The following is a 17,210-nucleotide window of genomic DNA, read 5'->3' as shown; positions in this document are numbered from 1 at the left end:
CCTTCCCCGGGGTGTCCTGATCAGATGTCCTAGGATCAAGCCCTGCCTTGGGCTCCGGGCTCAGCGGGGAGTCTGCTTTCCTCCTGCTCCCATGCTCATGTGCTCACGCGCTCTCTCTCTCTCGTGCATTTCTCTCTCTCAGTTAAATAAATAAAACCATTGAAAAAATGAATAAACCCAGACAACTCTAATTTTACTAGATTCTGTATTTATATTTGCATTGTCTTCCCTTTCTCCTTTTAGGGCAGAAAATCCAAGTAAGAAGATTATATATAAGTTGGTTAACACAAAGCTTTTAACCAACAGAAGGGCCACTTGGGGCCCTGGAGACGAGGGGAAGGACAAGTGTGCCCACTTATCCCTGCAGTGTTAGTGGACAAAAGGACTGGGTCTTTGAAAAGAAAAGAGCAGCAGGTCCAGCCCCCACCTGGGGTTCAAGTTCAAAAGGTACTTATTCAGGGTCCCTTCACCCCTGTTACTGTTTTAAAGTTAGACCTCATGCCAGTAAAAAAGGTATGTGCACCTCTGCTAATAAAAATTAAAAAAAAAAAAAAAAAAAAAAGTTAGAGGGGCGCCTAGCTGGCTCAGTCAGTAGAACATGCCACTCTTGATCTCTGGGTTCTGAGTTCAAGCCACACCCTAGGCATGGAGCTTACCTTTAAAAATATTACTACCTAACTCAATAAATAAAACTAAAAATATAACTAAGATAGGGATAGATTAGATAGATAGATAGATGGTTAATAGGGAGATAGCAAGTACTGTTTAAAAAAAAAAAAAAAAAAAGCTAGAAAACTGTTCAGACATTCCAGGGTGCCCCATTGTGAAAAATCTCCACTTTTCTAAACCATGAAGATGGCAATTCCCATCTGTCTTCCAGTAATGCTGCCAGATGCACACGTGAAAAAGGCCAGTAGGGTGTCCCAAAGACACAGATCGCTGCTCTACCCGGCGGACCCGCGCCCCCTTTCTTTCCCGCCATACAGCCGCCGGCGTCCAGACCATAGAGGTCAGGAGCCCTCCAAAGTCCTAGAGAGGAAACGCGACGCTCGAAAGGCGGACTTCCGTCGAGGGCCTCTTCCGGCTCCGCCCCAGCCCTGCTGTGGGACGGGTTGGAGGCGGGGACGGGGGGTTTCGTCCTAAGTTCCTGCCTCAGGCTGGGGACTGTGGGAGGCGGTAGAACTGGGCGCGGGTCGCAGAAGGCGGGTCCGGGGTCCCCGCGGGCCGCCAGCTCTGAGGGACCAAGACACCGCAGGGCGGGGAGAAGGGCTTCCCGGAGGGGCCACCCCTGAAGCCGTGGGGTCGGCCCGTTTGTCCCCGAAGTGATGCCTCGCGTTCGGCCCCTCGGATACCCAGAACCGTGGACTTGTTTCCTTGCGATGACTTCTCGGGGCCGTCTGGCTTGTAGAAAGTGATGGCGACACCCCAGCTGAAAAAAAGAAAGCAACAACAACAACAACAACAAAAACCGCCATTTAGGGCGCGTTCCCGCGTACCAGAGAGAACGGCCTCCTCGTCCATTTAAAACAGTCCAATAACTAAAACTGAAATAAGGGCCTTAGTATTTCATTGTGGCCAGAAAAGGGAAACGGAGTCGGGTGGAATCATGATGAACTGTGGCCCAGGAAGAAGGGGGGGGCGGGGGCAGAGGAGCCCCCAGAGGGCAGTTTGGAAGGAGGTGGGGACACCCTCCCTGTGGGAGAGGAGGGTGCAGGTTTGAAATAAAAAAAGATCTGTTTACCGAGGAGAAATGGGACACTCTCCATTGCAGCTTGTTTGCGGGATGCAGGCCTGGTTCTTTCTCTTCTTCGGACAGGCCGACTGCCTGAATATTGGAACTCGATTGTCCTTGATTTTATTTATTTTTTATTTTTTTTTATTTTATTATTTTTTTAAGTGAAGTGTATTCTTTTTTTATTTTTAAAATTATTTATTTATTTGACAGAGATGACAAGTAGGCAGAGAAGCAAGCAGAAAGGAGGAAGCAGGCTCCCCGCTGAGCAGAGGGCCAGATGCAGGGCTCCATCCCAGGACCCTGGGATCATGACCTGAGCCAAGGCAGAGGCTTTTTTCTTTCTTTCTTTCTTTCTTTCTTTCTTTTTTTTTTTTTTTAATTTAACAGACAGAGATCACAAGTAGGCAGAGAGAGGGGGAAGCAGACTCCCTGCTGAGCAGAGAGCTTGATGTGGGATCTGATCCCGGGAACCCTGAGACCATGACCTGAGCCGAAGGCAGAGCCTTGAACCCGCTGAGCCACCCAGGCGCCCCTGTCCTCCATTTTAAAGTGAGGATAAAAAGTAATCATTATAAAAAACTCAGTGAAGATGATGTCTGCCATCTCTCCTGCTGTGGGTGATTGTACGGTGGCCTGGGTTCTTTGGTGAAACTTGTTTTACTAGATCGTGGAATACTTCACATCATGGGTTCGGCATAATGGATGAAGAAGCTTGGGATCTGAACTGTGCCCTCTTGGCACGGTTAATGAGAGACCACAGAATTGTTCTGAGAAGCCCTGTAGTAATGGAACTTGTCTAACTTTGTTTAGCGTGGTGTTTCTCAAGCATCTGACCACAGAAACTTTTGAGTAACACCCTATTAATATCTCTCCAGTGCGGTTTTTCCCAGAACAAATTTTGGGAAATACTGACAGAGAAACCATTCACCTGGGCACTGACCCGCTCAGAAGTCACTCTCACTTCTCAAAAGCCATTTCAGATGGACTTTTGTTGAAAATCATCTGGATTTCAGTAAAGACAGTTGCTTGAGAGAATGGTCCATAATTAACAAAGTACTACAACCCATGTAACCTTTGGAAAGGAAGGAAACCCTCCTTGCCTCTCCTGTCGTGGACAGTAGATAGTATCTCAATATTATTGAGCAAATACTATCAAAATATAATTTAAAACAATGGAAATAATAATCTGGGGAGAAAAAAACATGAATTGTTCCCAGCGAACATTCTACAGTTAAGCCTTCTTGATGACAAACCAAGGAAATCTATTCATGGACTCCTAGAAGGACCTACTTTAAATAGAATGTCCTAGAAGGACCTACTTTAAATAGAATGTAGCTAAAAAACCATGTAAGTGAGTTGTACCTATGACATTCAGTGACATTCACTGCAAACTTGCCCTCACATAGAATAAAATGCCATACAAGTATCATCTTGAACTTGGCTCAGGATTGCTTAGTTACTGAAGTAACAACAGAAGCTCTTAATGAGATAGTTTCACTTTTGGCACAAACCTCTGTCAGGGAGAGCTTTGAAGTAACTTCTTAGTATGTTACTAAATTTGCGGTTTGGAGCAAAACCCGCCTAAAGATGAGGGTGAGAATAGGTTGGACAGTCCTTGTTCCATTGTGTAGTGCCAGAAACCTAGTTTTATTACTTTGCACAGAGGTAAGAAGGCTCCAGAAGACACGCTAATACTAACCAAACTCAAAAGAGATTGATGTATAAACCTAGAGTGGGAGTTAATTCCTTTCTAGTGAAAAATACAATCTTCAGTCATCTGGATAATTTTATTTGCGAAGAGTGTGTTCCTTCTTGAAGGAAGGTCTACATGGGAGACCCGATTGTTACAGTACCGTATGTTGTATTGAAGACAAATCAACAAGGAGAATGATATCCAAATTTAATAGCATCTGGTGTCTTCACTCTACAGATACACCTGTCAGCTTGGCTGGATATTTATGTTCACGACTAAAAGGCACTCTCTCCTGTGGTGCTAGAGGCAAGATAAAAACTTGCTTTTTGAACATCCCTTTCAGAAATCATCTCCCCATATTCTTTCTCAAGCTAGAGTACAATGCATTTCACTTGGTTTAAGCTTTTCTGTTTACAGCCTCTATCCAGCTGTGCCTCCCTGAAGTTGCTCCCAGCTCACCAAGTTTGGATTTGGGGTCTGTGTAGATAGTCTCTCTGTCCTTTCCACTGATGATTGATTTCATTCTATATATTTGATCTCTTTCCGAAATTGAAGTACTTATTGGCCCTCTTGTTGGTTCAAAACCTTAGGAGCTTCCTGGGTGAAATCTGGAACTGTTCGCCATGCACAGAGCACAAGGAGAGACCAAAGAAAAAGGCCAACCCCAGATTAGTAGGTAGTGGGTCTAATATGCAAGGCTTGTCTTGGGTGGCTATAAGATGAGTAAATCTCATTCACCCACCAGAATGTTAAAAGTTTATTTAGAAGCCTTAATGGGGTTCAGTCCTGTGTACTGTCCACATGAACTCAACACAAATTGCTCTCTCAAAGCTATGTCCTTGAAAATGACTCTCACCATGGGAGCAGCAGACAGAATATAAACTTCAAGGATGGGAGGGGTGAGGAGCCTCCAGTTGCCCAGGTCCAGCCTAAGGGTCAACTGGTGACCGATGTCCACTTGATGACTTCCTCCAACACTCATTTAACCCATCCAAGAACCAAAACCTGTATTCGTGTATTTAATAATCTTCATTCCTCTATGAAACTGTACTTGATGTTAAGACTAACTGCAGAAAATTTTCTAATCAAATAGGACCCTTCAATTCCATTGGGTACATAGTCAAAATTTGTCCCTTATTGAGATATTAGAGCTATAATTATCTAGATAGCTCTTAGGTATTTTCTCCACTTCTAATTATAAATTCCAGTAGTGACCGACTTTGTGTATATTTTATATATGCTCCCAACAGCAGCTGTCATTTATCTACATTAGGTCTTAATTTAGTATACTTGAAGAGTGGCCTGGAAGAGGAATTTCCAGGAATTTGAAGAGCTAGCTCTTGGGGTTTGAGCTCAACAGCACCTATCTGCGACAAATTAGTAATTAAGGGGCTGAAGAACTTAAGGTCCCCATGCTCCACCTACAAAGAGGAGGGTAGAAAAAGAAGACTACTGGGGGCAGAAATGCAGCCAGGAAAATAGCACCAGGCCAGGCAAGAGATCTTACGTAAGTGCTTTAGGAAATTCTCATACAGGGGCACCTGGGTGGCTCAGTGGGTTAAAGCCTCTGCCTTCGGCTCAGGTCATGATCCCAGGGTCCTGGGATCGAGCCCTGCATCGGGTTCTCTGCTCCGCAGTGAACCTGCTTCCTCCTCTCTCTCTGCCTGCCTCTCTGCCTACTTGTGAGCTCTCTCTCTCTGTCAAATAAATAAAATCTTTTTTAAAAAAATAAAGAAAATTCTCATACCAAGTGATGTCAACAACCCATGAGATTTTGGTCTGCTCCAAGAGCTATGTCGTGAACTGAGTCCAGACATTCACACGGAAGAGCAGGTACCAGAGCTGCTCACACCACAGTAGTTCCTGTTATTCTGCAAGAGGATGCCAGACCCCAGTGGGAACAGCACCTACCAAGTGCAGAAGAAACTGCCATTGTTTTAGAAGCTCTTGGGGAGATTCAGGATAATGGGTAAAATGTAAGAGGTTTGAGCATGTGGAGAGTTGGAGAAGGCGGGCACAGAGGGCTGGGACCACCAAGCCAGCTGCGTAGTCCCAGCAGCGGTAGAGACGGGATCCTAAGATGGTCTCTACCAGGCTGGACTGAAAATCTTGGTCTCTTCAATCTGACTCCCTCAGAGCTTGCCCTACAGCTTACTGTCCTTGGAAATGAGTGAAGATTTGGTCTTGTTGCAAATGTGGCACACAGCTCCTAAACCCTTGGCATCTCAGCAGTGTTAAGAGTGTCTTTTGGATGCTGAAGAGATGGCTGGTGGCTGGAGGCCCTCAGGGCTGATCTCCAGAAAGACCAAGGCTTGACTAGAAGGTTGGATGTTTCAGCCCCATCCCCTGACTTCTAGAGGGAGGAGAGGGGCTAGAGTCCATCACTAATGTCTAGTGATGTAATCAATCATGCCTATATAATGAAACCTCCCTAAAAACCTCAAAATGATGGGCTCAGGGAGTTTCAGGGTTGGTGAACACATCTAGGTTCAGTGGCTCACCCTGAGAGAGCTTGGAAGTTCCAAACACCCCACCACCCTCCCGTGCATCTCTGCCGTTTGCTTGTTCCTAAATTGTATCCATTATAATCAACTGCTAATAGTAAGTAAAACGATTTGTGAGTTCTAGGAGTAGGTCTAGGGAGTTATCCAACCATGTGCTTGGGGATGCTGTGGATTGATAGCCAGTCATCAGAAGTACTGGTGACCTGGGACTTGGACAGGCATCTAACATGGGGACAGTCTTGTAGGACTGAGATCGTAAACCTGTGGAGTCTGATGCCAACCCCAGGTAGTGTCAGAACTGAACTGAACTGTGAGACACCCAGTCGGTGTTGAAAAACTGATTGGTGTCAGGAAAGAAAACAAAAAACAAAAGCCCCATTCTTGAATACAGATGCAAAACTTCAATAAAATATTAGTAAATAAAATCAAGCATCCAGGGGTGTCTGGGTGGCTCAGTCCATGGAGCGTCTGACTTCAACTCAGGTCGTGATCTCAGGGTCCTGGGATGGAGCCCCATGTCAGGTTCCCTGCTCAGTGGGGAGCCTGCTTCTCCCTCTGCCCCTCCCCCTACCTCGTGCATGCATGCAAGTGTGTGCTCGCTCTCTCTCTCTCTCTCTCAAATAAATTAAATCTTTAAAAGTAAATAAATAAAGTAGATAGAAAAAATCAAGCATCCAACTAAGGTTGCAAGGATGATTCAATATTCTAAAAATCATTCAAGGTAATCATCACAGTAGAAAAAAATTCATTAAACTTCAGAGATGCCTTGTTTTGTTGTGCTGCATTTTATTCACATCACAGATCCTGTGTTTTTCACAAATTGAAGGTTGGTGGCAACCCTGAGTCAAGCAAATCTTTTGGCTCTGTTTTCCCAGCAGCATTTGGTCACTTCATGTCTCTGGGTCACATTCTGTAATTCCCACAAAATTTCAGACTTTTTCTTTTTTTTTTTTTAAGATTTTATTTACTTATTTGAAAGAGAGAGCACAGAAGGAGAAAGAGAGAGAGAAGCAGACTCCCCCACTGAGCAAGGAGCCCGACATGGGGTTCGACCCCAGGACCCTGGGATCACGACCCAAGCTGAAGGCAACCACTTAATCAACAGCCAACCAGTCTCTCCTCAAACTTTTACATTATTATTATATTTGTTAGAGTGGATCTGTGATCAGTGATTACCACTCACTGGAAACTCAGATGAAGTTAGCATGTTTTAGCCATAAAGTCTTTTTTTTTTTTTAAGATTTTATTTATTTATTTGACAGAGAGAGATCACAAGTAGGCAGAGAGGCAGGCAGAGAGAGAGTGGAGGAAGCAGGCTCCCTGCTGAGCAGAGAGCCCGATGCGGGACTCGATCCCAGGACCCTGAGATCATGACCTGAGCCGTAGGCAGCGGCTTAACCTACTGAGCCACCCAGGCGCCCAGCCATAAAGTCTTTTTAAAATAAAGTATTTTTTTTTTAAAGATTTTATTTATTTATCCGACAGACAGAGATCACAAGCAGGCAGAGAGGCAGGCAGAGAGAGAGGAGGAAGCAGGCTCCCCGCTGAGCAGAGAGCCCGATGCGGGGCTCGATCCCAGAACCCTGGGACCTTGACCTGAGCCGAAGGCAGAGGCTTTAACCCACTGAGCCACCCAGGCTCCCCTAAAATAAAGTATTTTTAATTAAGATACATACATTGTATATGCAAGCATAACGCTCTTGCACATTTACTAGAACACAGTATAGGGCAAACATAACTTTTACAGACACCGGGAAACCAAAAAATTCACTTGACTCGCCTTATTGCCATGTTTGCCTTATTACAGTGGTCAGGAACCAACCTCAAAATATCTCCAAGGTAGGCACGTCTCTGGATGCACACATAAAAGGATGACTTTGGGGAAAGTGATTTCAAAAAAGTGATACTGAATTCATCTCGCCTTCCTCCCTCCCCCTGAGTTTTGTCCCTCCAGTTGGGATTAATTTGTAGGGAGCTGTAGTCTCTGCTGGCCCTTGCCTGTGCCATCAACTATACCACTTGTCATGTTACAAGGGCCCTTGATTCTGTAATCATGGCACCCCGTGGCTTTACACATTGCTCCCCATCTCTGGCTCTGCGTCTTTACTGATTCTTCAGTCTGCAAGACAAAAGAGATGGAGGCTGACAAGCAGGTACTACTGAGTGACTTATCACTGTAGTAAGTACTCTGGTGGGTACCAGACGGACAGAGAGGAACCGAGGTCCTCACCAAAGGTCCCAGTGCGGATAAACGGCAGGGCTGAAATGTGAGATGTGAACCCAATCAGTCTCGTTCCAATATTCATCCTCTTAATCATTCCCTGTCCCTAAATCTACAGGCACGTAAACCAGCCAGGATGCTAAGCGCTGTCAGACAGATATAAGGTACCCAATACCATCAAAGTACACAGGAAAGTGATTAGTTCTGAATGGGTGTCGGTTGATTCTGGAAAGTTTTTTTTTTTTTAAAGATTTTATCTATTTATTTGACAGAGATAGACATAGCGAGAAAGGAACACAAGCAGAGGGGAGTGGGAGAGGGAGAAGCAGGCTCCCCACCAAGCAGGGAGCCCGACGCGGGTCTCAATCCCAGGACCCTGGGACCATGACCCAAGCCTAAGGCAGACGCTCAACCGACTGAGCCACCCAGGTGCCCTGGAAAGATTTTAAAGAAAGAGGCAGCAGAACTCCCGGGGGGCTCAGCCGGTTAAGTGTCTGCCTTCGGCTCAGGTCATGATCTTGGGGTTTGGGGATCAAGTCTGAGGTCGGGCTCCCTGCTTAGCTCACCGTGGAGTCTGCGTCTCCCTCTGCCCCTCCTCCCACCTCTCCTGTCACTTGGGCTTGCTCTCTCTCAGATAATAAAATCTTTAAAAAAAAAAAAAAAGAGGTAGCATTTAAATGGAGACTTAGAAGGTGAAGATTTGGGCAGAAGATAAGGCTGTATTAGGACAGACTGGACCACACTGTGGAATCAAAAACTTCACACAACAAAAATCAATTTCTCTTACGCAAATGCAAAATCCAGTGGGCCATGGTCCGGGGCATTCTGTCAGGGTCCTGACTCTGAGATCCAGGCTGCTGCCACCGCTGGTCCTGCCTTCCAGCAGTTGCTTTCCTGATCCTGATGCAGGGACAGAGACAACACTGAGGGGTGTACACACCTACATTTCACTGCTTTCAGCCCGGGAGCCACACACATCCCGTCTGCTTGCGGCCCCCTGTTTCTAACGGGAGAGCACAGGGTGAGAACGCCTTGCCTCGCTCCAGGGAAGGGGGCATCCCAGACTGGGGGAGCAGATGTGTGCAAAGGCCTGAGAGCACTGAAAGGCATGGTGTGTGGGGGGGAGAAACAGAGGGATGCAGGACCCAGAAGACCGCGAATGTCATTTCATACGTGTATCGGTCCCTGCCCTAGAGCAAATTACCATCAACGGGCATGGGCTGAGTGGCTTAAACAACAGAAACTCTTTTTCTCCTGGGGGTCGAGGCTGGGAAGTCTGAGATCAGGGTGTCAGCAAAGTGGGTTTCTTCCAAGCCTCTCTCCTTGGCTGGCAGGTGGCCATCCCTCCGCCTAGTGTCCCGTGTGTCTCTCTGTGTGTCTTAATCTCTTCTTATAGGAACACCAGTCACACTGGATGAGACCCTCCCCTACTGGCCTCATTTGAACTTAAATCACCTCTTTGAAGGTTCTGTCTGCCAGGAACTCAATGTTTGTGACCCTCCCCCTCCCCTTTTGGACGGTGAAGCTCTCAACCACCAGGAAGACTGTATTTAGAGATGGGGCCTTTCCGGAAGTCATTAAGGTTAAATGAGGTCAGAAAGATGGGGCCACGCTCAGATAGGATTCGTGCTTGTAAGAAGAGACCCGAGGGCCCCCTCCCCCCGCCCCAACTCTCTCTGGGGTCTCCTGCGGACCCAGCCAGGGGGTCGCTGCCTACAAGCCAAGGACAGAGTTGTCAGAATAAAACCCACCTTGCCAGCACCTTGCTCTCTGGCCTCCAGGACAGGGAGACAGGACATTTCTGCTGTGGAAGCTCCCCCAGTCGGTGGGATTTTATTTTGGCTGCCAGAGTAGACTAAGATAACATCCGAATATAGTTACATTCTGAGGTCCTGGTGGTGAGAACTTGAACACGGGACTCTGGGGTTGTGGGGGCGGGGGTGGGACTCGATTCAGCCCGCAGCCCGGGGCCACTGGGGGCTCTCAGGAAGGAGCATCATCGTCTGCCTTGGTTTGTAGATGGTAATGAGAAAGGGGATGTGCAGCAGCGGGGGCCCCAAGAACTGGTGCAAGCCGCGGTCTGGGCTGTTGCAGCAGGGACAAGACCAGAAGCACCTGCATGTGTGATCCCTTGTCCTTGGACACCAGGAACAACTTGGTGAGGGAAAGAGAACAGGATCCGAGGCTTTCCAGCCTCCCTGCCAGGCAAATGGAGGTATCTGGGTCCAAGCTAGGAAACCCAAACACAGCAGCCTGTTTGGGAAAAGCAAGACTTTGGGTGGGTGCTGGTCTGCCGGCACAGACGCCCAGAAGCATCCAGGAGATGTCGGACCTCCAGCCTCGGTCTCCAGCTCCAGGGAGGGAGGGGAGAGGGCATCCCAGGGTGCAAGCACAGCCCAAGCAGAGGGAGGGACGCAGGAAGTATCCGGGTTGGTGCAGATAACCACAGTGAGACCGAAGGTCTTTCCTCACCATTCCCATAGCCGCCAGGTCTGGCCTGCCACATCTTCATCTGGAGGACCCCTGCCAACCATGGCTCCCTCTTGATTGAACTCTTTCAATCCTGCAGTAGCTTTTATATTTTTAACGTGTTTACTCATTTGAGAGAGCAAGAGAGCCTGAGCAACAGCAGAGAGAAGTAGACCCCCTCACCCCCGCCCCCAAGCAGGGAGCCCAACACGGGGCTCAATCCCAGGACCCCAGGATCATGACCTGAGCCAAAGGCACACGCTTCCCCAACTGAGCCACCCAGGTGCCCCTCTGCCACAGTGATTTTCCTGCTATTCATCCCAACTCTGTGCAACAAAGCCCTCTCAGTGCCTGAATGTACCTGAGGTTCCAGTGGGACCACTGGTCTTCCCTGTATCAGGGAAGCATTCAGGTTCAGCTGTGTGACTCTGCGCCCATCATTGAACCTCTCTGAATCTCTGCAATTTTATCCACTGAGGGGGAAAAATGTAATTCCTGTCCCGTCTATCTAAAAGGGTAGCTGTGAAGAGCAAATGAAAACATTGACTATGAAACAGATACTCTCTAAGGCAACACAGAAATAGTGACAGCTGGGGGTGGGGGGTGCCGGTGACAGAAGTTATTGTCACAATCTGCCCTTCAGAGACCAGTCAGTAAAGCTACAGAAGAAAAACAGAGCCGGACAACCTTATCCAGAGAGAGAAATGTAATTGAATTCTTCTTATGAATCCAATTCCATGATTGCTAAAAAGATACAACATAATCTTCGTCTTCCGGGAGCTGGGGTAGCAGGACAGCCAGAGGTCAACACCAAGCACGGAAGAAAGTGTGCCTCATGTGGACCTCAAAGGGGGCGAAGATGATCAGGATGGTCAGGGAATGCTTCCTGGAGGAAGTGGACTTGGAAGGAAGCCCGGGATGCGGCCAAGGTAGAGAGGAAGGAGGTATACACAGACCCGGCTACATTAGATAGAAGAGTTGAGCAGGAGAGCCTGAACTGGAGAAAGTCTACCTGCCACCCCTACTCAGAAGTCAACATGGGGAGCAGGGGCTGGGATTCCTCTTTCCTTCTACTGCTAAACCAGTATTTGCTGCTGAACCACCATCCTTAGAAAGGGGCTAGAATCAGGTGCATTGTCCACTGAAACCATTCCAGACGCAGTGCCCACCACGCTGCCAGCCCGTGGGGGCCCACATGGCACCCAGGGCTCCTCGTGCAAAGCTGACTGCACACTTCATCTGCAGGGACACTTTACAGGCTCGCAGATGGCTCCGGAACCGTGACAGCAACTTGGCCACTAGACCAGCCAGGGGCCCGCAGCAGCAAGGGAGCAGAGGGGCTGGGAGGAGGCTGCATCTCCTGGACATCGGGGGGCTGGGGGAGCCACCGGCTGTGGGGGTCCCCTCCTTGTGGCAGCAGCCAGAGGTGCCTTCTTCCCCAACACATACAGACACACACACACACACACACACACACACACACACACTCTGTCAAGCTAGAGTTAGTTTCTAATGACACGGCTGAATACTTCCTCCTTTACTCATAACTTCTCAGGTTATAAATAACTTTTACCAAAAATACTACATTTCACTGGATGAAATGGCCATCTTCTTGGTAGAGGGTCAGTGGGGAGGGTTGTGGTGGGGGGATCCTAGGCAGCAGACGGAGGAGCTTTTACAAATGGGGCCACTTAGAAATTGAAACTTCTCTGATAAAAATATCCAGCAGGTTCCTTTCTTTCCCTTTGTGTTTAAAAAAAAAAAAATCAGTCTATGAAAAATTTGAAACTAACCTCCAAAGATCAATAAGAACTATTTTAAAACACCCAGGAAAAAAAGAGGCAGATTTCTTGCCAGCAAGGAGGTCCCACTGTGTATGAAGGGAGGTTTCGCCGGGGAGAGGGGAGTGTGTGTGTCCCACGTATATCTTTCCGGAATTGCTATGGTCTGAATATTTGTGTGACCCTAATAGTCACAAGGGGAAACTTAAAATCCAAAACGAATGAAGAACAGCCTTGAAAATTCCCTAAGCAGGAAAGAAAAAAACAACAACCAAAAGCCAGTGTAGTTGTACAAAGATTGATTTAGCTTATTTTGCAAGGCTAACTTGACCTGGGTTGTTTCTTGCTTACACCTCTGGAATTATAAGCAAATGTGAACTGTTGCCCCTGGTTGATGTGAGGTAAGCACAGCCGACTTCCTTATCATTTAGGAAAATTCTAATATTAAAACCAATCCCTATAAAAAATTAACTCGCTGCCTTCACGCGTTCTAAGTTGTTTTTGGACAGTATGTCCCTGAGCCTCATTCCGTGCTTTGGTCTGAGTGCTCCTGTTTTGCAAACTGTCTTTTACCATCAGCTTTTACTAATTACTATCTCGGTGATTCATTAGTTTTATTTCTGTAAAGTCTTCGTCAATGAGATTAGCGCCCTGAGAATCGAAGAGACCCCAGCGAGCTTTCTGGCCCTTTCCACCATGTGAGGACACCGCACGCAGTATGGGACTGGGAAGAAGGTTCTCACCAGACCCGACCACGCTGGCGTCTCAGACTTCCAGCCTCCTGAACTGGGAGAAATAAATTTCTGTTGTTTATAAGCTAGCCAGGCTGTGGTATTTTGTTCGAGCACTGTCTAAGACAAGAATCTTTCCATTTGGGTCCAGAATAATTTTCCTCTGACCTTTTCCAATGTAAATTCACTTAAATGGTTCCTTAAAAAAGAGTCATCATAAATCTAACATGTACAGTGTGGGACCAACTCCCAAAGTCTCAGAGAGGTGATCTTGGCCATCTCCTTATCCACCAATAAAAGAAAGTGCACACGCACACACACACACACACACACACACACACACACTGCTGTCCAGACCACAGCCTCCTGGCTCCATAGAATCCTGACTTCTCCACGACTAACTCCTGAGGCCACAAATAAAAGCTGCAAGAAAGTAGTTGTCCTTGGCTTCTCTGACCCCACAACGAGCCTAGCGTTGCCCATCGCAGAGTCCCACTGGCTGAGGTAGGACATCAGGCACTGCTGAGAATCCAGACGGTCACTACAAGCCTGTCGGAAGCAAGAGTGTCTAGAGCCCATCCACCCACGGTCACGGTTTCCCCTCATGTGAAGTGGCGGTCACTCTCCATAAGGTGTCAGAGAGCAAAGTGTTCCTATAAATCAGAGAGGGCTTCCTGGTGACCAACCTAATCATATCCTTTGTTGTGCAAAGACGTAACAGGGTCCCAAGCACCCTACTCTCTTCTCCAGCAGGGCTCCTGTCCTGTCGCGTCCCGCCCTGTCCACTGCCACCAAGCACAGTCTGCAGGCTCGAGTCCCAGATGCCTTGCTAGCTGTGTCCAGCCCCCAAAAGTCCTCACTTCTGTTACATTCTCAACAACCACTGAGAACCTTTCCCAAGTATTGCAGAACCTCCCTCTGGAAAGAGAACTGCTGGATGGCCAACACCATCTGACTCCAGTCAACAACAGACACACAACAGATCCCCAGCTAAATGCGAGTCCTCCTGCTCCCGTGTCCCGCCCCTCTTCTGACACCCCGTCTGCCTCAAGAACACCCTTGCACCCTTCGAAAGCCAGCTAAACCACCACAGAACCTTCCAGAATCCTTTCACGATACTGCATCCAGGATACAGAATGTGCCCGCATAGGCACTTCCTCTACCTCCAAGTGTCTGTCGTGGCACCTGTGATGAGCCACGGGATTGGCATATGTGGCCGTCTCCCCCTACTAGACTAGAAGCCACTTGCAGGCAGGGATCAGGTCTCGAATGTCTCTGCCATCCCAGCATCTAACGATGTCTGAAGCACGGGAGATCCTCCGTGTACATGTGCTATGTGGAGACATATATATATTTTTGCTTTCCAAGCAATTCTAGATTTTTTTTAAATTCACTTATTTGACAGAGAGAGAGAGAGGAAGCACACAAACAAAGGAGAGAGGCTGGCAGATAAAAAGGGAGAAGCAGGCCCCCCCAGCTGAGCAGGGAGCCCAAAGCCGGGCTTGATCCCGGGACTCCCGGATCATGACTCAAGCCAAAAGCCCAACCAACTGAGCCACCCAGATGCCCCTCCCCAAGCATGTCTAAATCCATCCAAGCCTTCTTAAGATCCCTACTCCTTGTAGTCCTTGCCCAGGCCCAAAAGCCTCCCTAAATTGAACAGAAAAACACTTTAGAGGCCTGGAGGAACATTTTGTCCACCTCACCCCTAGCTGGCCAGAGCTGCCAGGACACAGGAGATAGGCTGGAATCAGAACAGAGCCCTGTGGGTGTCGGGGGCCACACCAGGCTGCCTAGCTACACTCTTCTGTCCACTGTGTGTCATTGGCTCACTGCCCCCAGGCAAAATTCCTGGACTGTAGAATTTCTTTTTTTTTTTTTTTTAAGATTTTATTTATTTATTTGAGAGAGAGACAGTGAGAGAGAGCATGAGCGAGGAGAAGGTCAGAGAGCGAAGCAGACTCCCCATGGAGCCGGGAGCCCGATGTGGGACTCGATCCCGGGACTCCGGGATCATGACCTGAGCTGAAGGCAGTCGTCCAACCAACTGAGCCACCCAGGCATCCCTGGACTGTAGAATTTCTACCTCTTTCTTTCTGCCACATCTTTCTTTTTCCTTTTTTTTTTTTTTTTTTTTTTTTTGAGAGAGACAGAGACAGAGACAGAGGTGGAGAGGGGCAGAGGGGCAGAGGGAGAGGGAGAATCTTCAGCAGGCTCCACACCCAGCACAGAGCCCAATGCAGAACTCGCTCTCACGACCCTGAGATCATGACCTGAGCTGAAACCAAGAGTCAGCAGCTTAACTAACTGAGCCACCCAGGCACCCCTCTTTCTGCCACATCTTAAGCAAGCCCATTAGCCCTCCCTGCTGGGGTGCCAGTCCCCACATCCTGCAACAGAAATCAGAAGTGGGCAGCAGCAGGGGCTGGTGGGCCTGTCTACCCGATAGGTGCACTGGGCCTGAGATGGGGACACGGCAGTCCGAGGAGAAAGAAACAACCTCTGACCAGTAACCTTTCTTCCGGTCCTGGATAAGCCTGGCACTTTCTAGGCAGCTAGAGTTGTAGTGAACACAGGAGGACTTGGGTGAACTCTAAGCTCCGGGAAAAGAAGACGTGCCATCTTTCCTCTCCTTCACATCAGGCTGGTCTTTTGACCTTGATTTTGAGCTTGAATCTGACCACATCCCTCACCTGCTCCAAATTCCTCCGTAGCTTCTTCTGGGGGAAATCAGGCCACCTCTGAAAGGCACAGGAGATGGGTATGATCCGTTGTGGCCTCCCTGTCCAGCCTCACACTCCCCTGGTATAATAAATTCAGCAATAGCAAGCAACCTGCCTCCAACACCAGACTCGCTCCTGCCTCTGCTCTGGGACATGCCACCCCCACCCCCTGCGGCTTCCCTTCTGCCCTTCTTGGGCAGAAAGTCCCTTCAGTCTCAGCCTCAAGGCTCTCTGGATTTGGGGTGCCTCACACAGGATTGGAAATTCCGACCCACTGCAGGCAGCACACTTCAAGTTTTTGCTGTCCTAGTGAGACCAGTTTGACCAAATTGCACCAGTTTTTCCAGTCCTGGTCCTCAACAACCTGTTCTCTTACCTGTAAAATTGGGGGAAATAATGGGATCTCATAGGGTTGGTGAGAGGGCTGATCTCGGGAAGCAGCGGTAGGTAGCTGGGGAAGGGGGGAGCTAGGGGAAGGAAGGCAACACAGCGGGCATTCACGTGCAGACCAGCCTGTGGATCACCGGAGTTGGTGGGAACCGCTGGGGGAAAGGGCGTAGAACACCCTCGGAACAGTCCGGCCTGGGCTCATAGGAAGCTCTTCACCCTCCGACTTTCTGCCCAAGCACGGCTGACTCTTCAAGACCAGCGGGCAGCTTGCAAACCTGAACAGATAATGTTATTACAACACACGCCAGTTTGAAGACCACAGGGATGCCCTCCACTCCGGCCACACGCCCCGCGCCTCGCCAGCATCTCCGCGGACACTTCCCAGAGTTGGGACCCCCGCGAACCTCCCCGAGGCCCAGGGCACCGGACCGCGCTCACCTTCTGCAGAAATACCATCCTCGGCCTGTACTGTTGGCCTTGGTGTCGGATCGTCATGCTGGACCCTGGACGAGGGCACCATCAGAAGCCGAGCCGAGCAGAGCGCAGGAGAAGAAGCCCCCGGCCAAGGCACCCGCGTGCCCGGCACTGGCACTAGCGTCCGGGTGGACGGGGGGCGGGGGCGGCTGCTGCCCGCGGCACCCCCTTACTCTGCCTTGGCCCCCGCCCCGGGAAAGCCGCTGGAATCTGCGCCAGCCAATCAGCGCGCCGCGCCGCGGGCTCATTAGCATACCCTGCGCTGTCGCCCACTGCCGCCAGGGGGCGGTGTCTGGTCCTGGAGGGACCCCGCGGAGCCTCGGGTGGTGACACCCGCGTGTTCGGGGCGCCGCGAGTGGGAGCCTCTGTCGCAGAAAGCGAGCCTTGGAACGCATCCCTGAAACCTGGGGAAGTGAAGACAGTATACCGTGGAGTCTGGATCCCTGGCTAGGCTGCCACCGAGTCACTGCGTGGCCCTTAGCAAGTTGC

At 49.1% G+C, this 17,210-nt stretch overlaps 1 long non-coding RNA gene across 2 annotated transcripts; it reads right to left on the bottom strand.

Moving 5' to 3' along the window:
• Positions 1-207: 207 nt before the first annotated feature.
• LOC131816445 (uncharacterized) lies at positions 208-16,925 on the bottom strand. Of its 2 annotated transcripts, XR_009348067.1 has the most exons (6): positions 16,686-16,925; positions 15,828-16,522; positions 10,626-10,725; positions 9,905-10,008; positions 8,941-9,053; positions 208-1,429 (listed from the first exon to the last, which is right to left on the bottom strand). It is a non-coding gene; the product is annotated as an uncharacterized LOC131816445 (long non-coding RNA). The 2 variants fall into 2 exon arrangements; XR_009348066.1 differs by lacking the exons at positions 208-1,429; positions 8,941-9,053; positions 9,905-10,008; positions 10,626-10,725 and having other exon boundaries at positions 15,827-16,522.
• Positions 16,926-17,210: the final 285 nt, after the last annotated feature.

The sequence above is a fragment of the Mustela lutreola genome, chromosome 15 (assembly GCF_030435805.1).
Source record: "Mustela lutreola isolate mMusLut2 chromosome 15, mMusLut2.pri, whole genome shotgun sequence".
Lineage (NCBI taxonomy): Eukaryota > Metazoa > Chordata > Mammalia > Carnivora > Mustelidae > Mustela > Mustela lutreola.
This window is presented reverse-complemented; position numbering and strand designations above follow the sequence as displayed.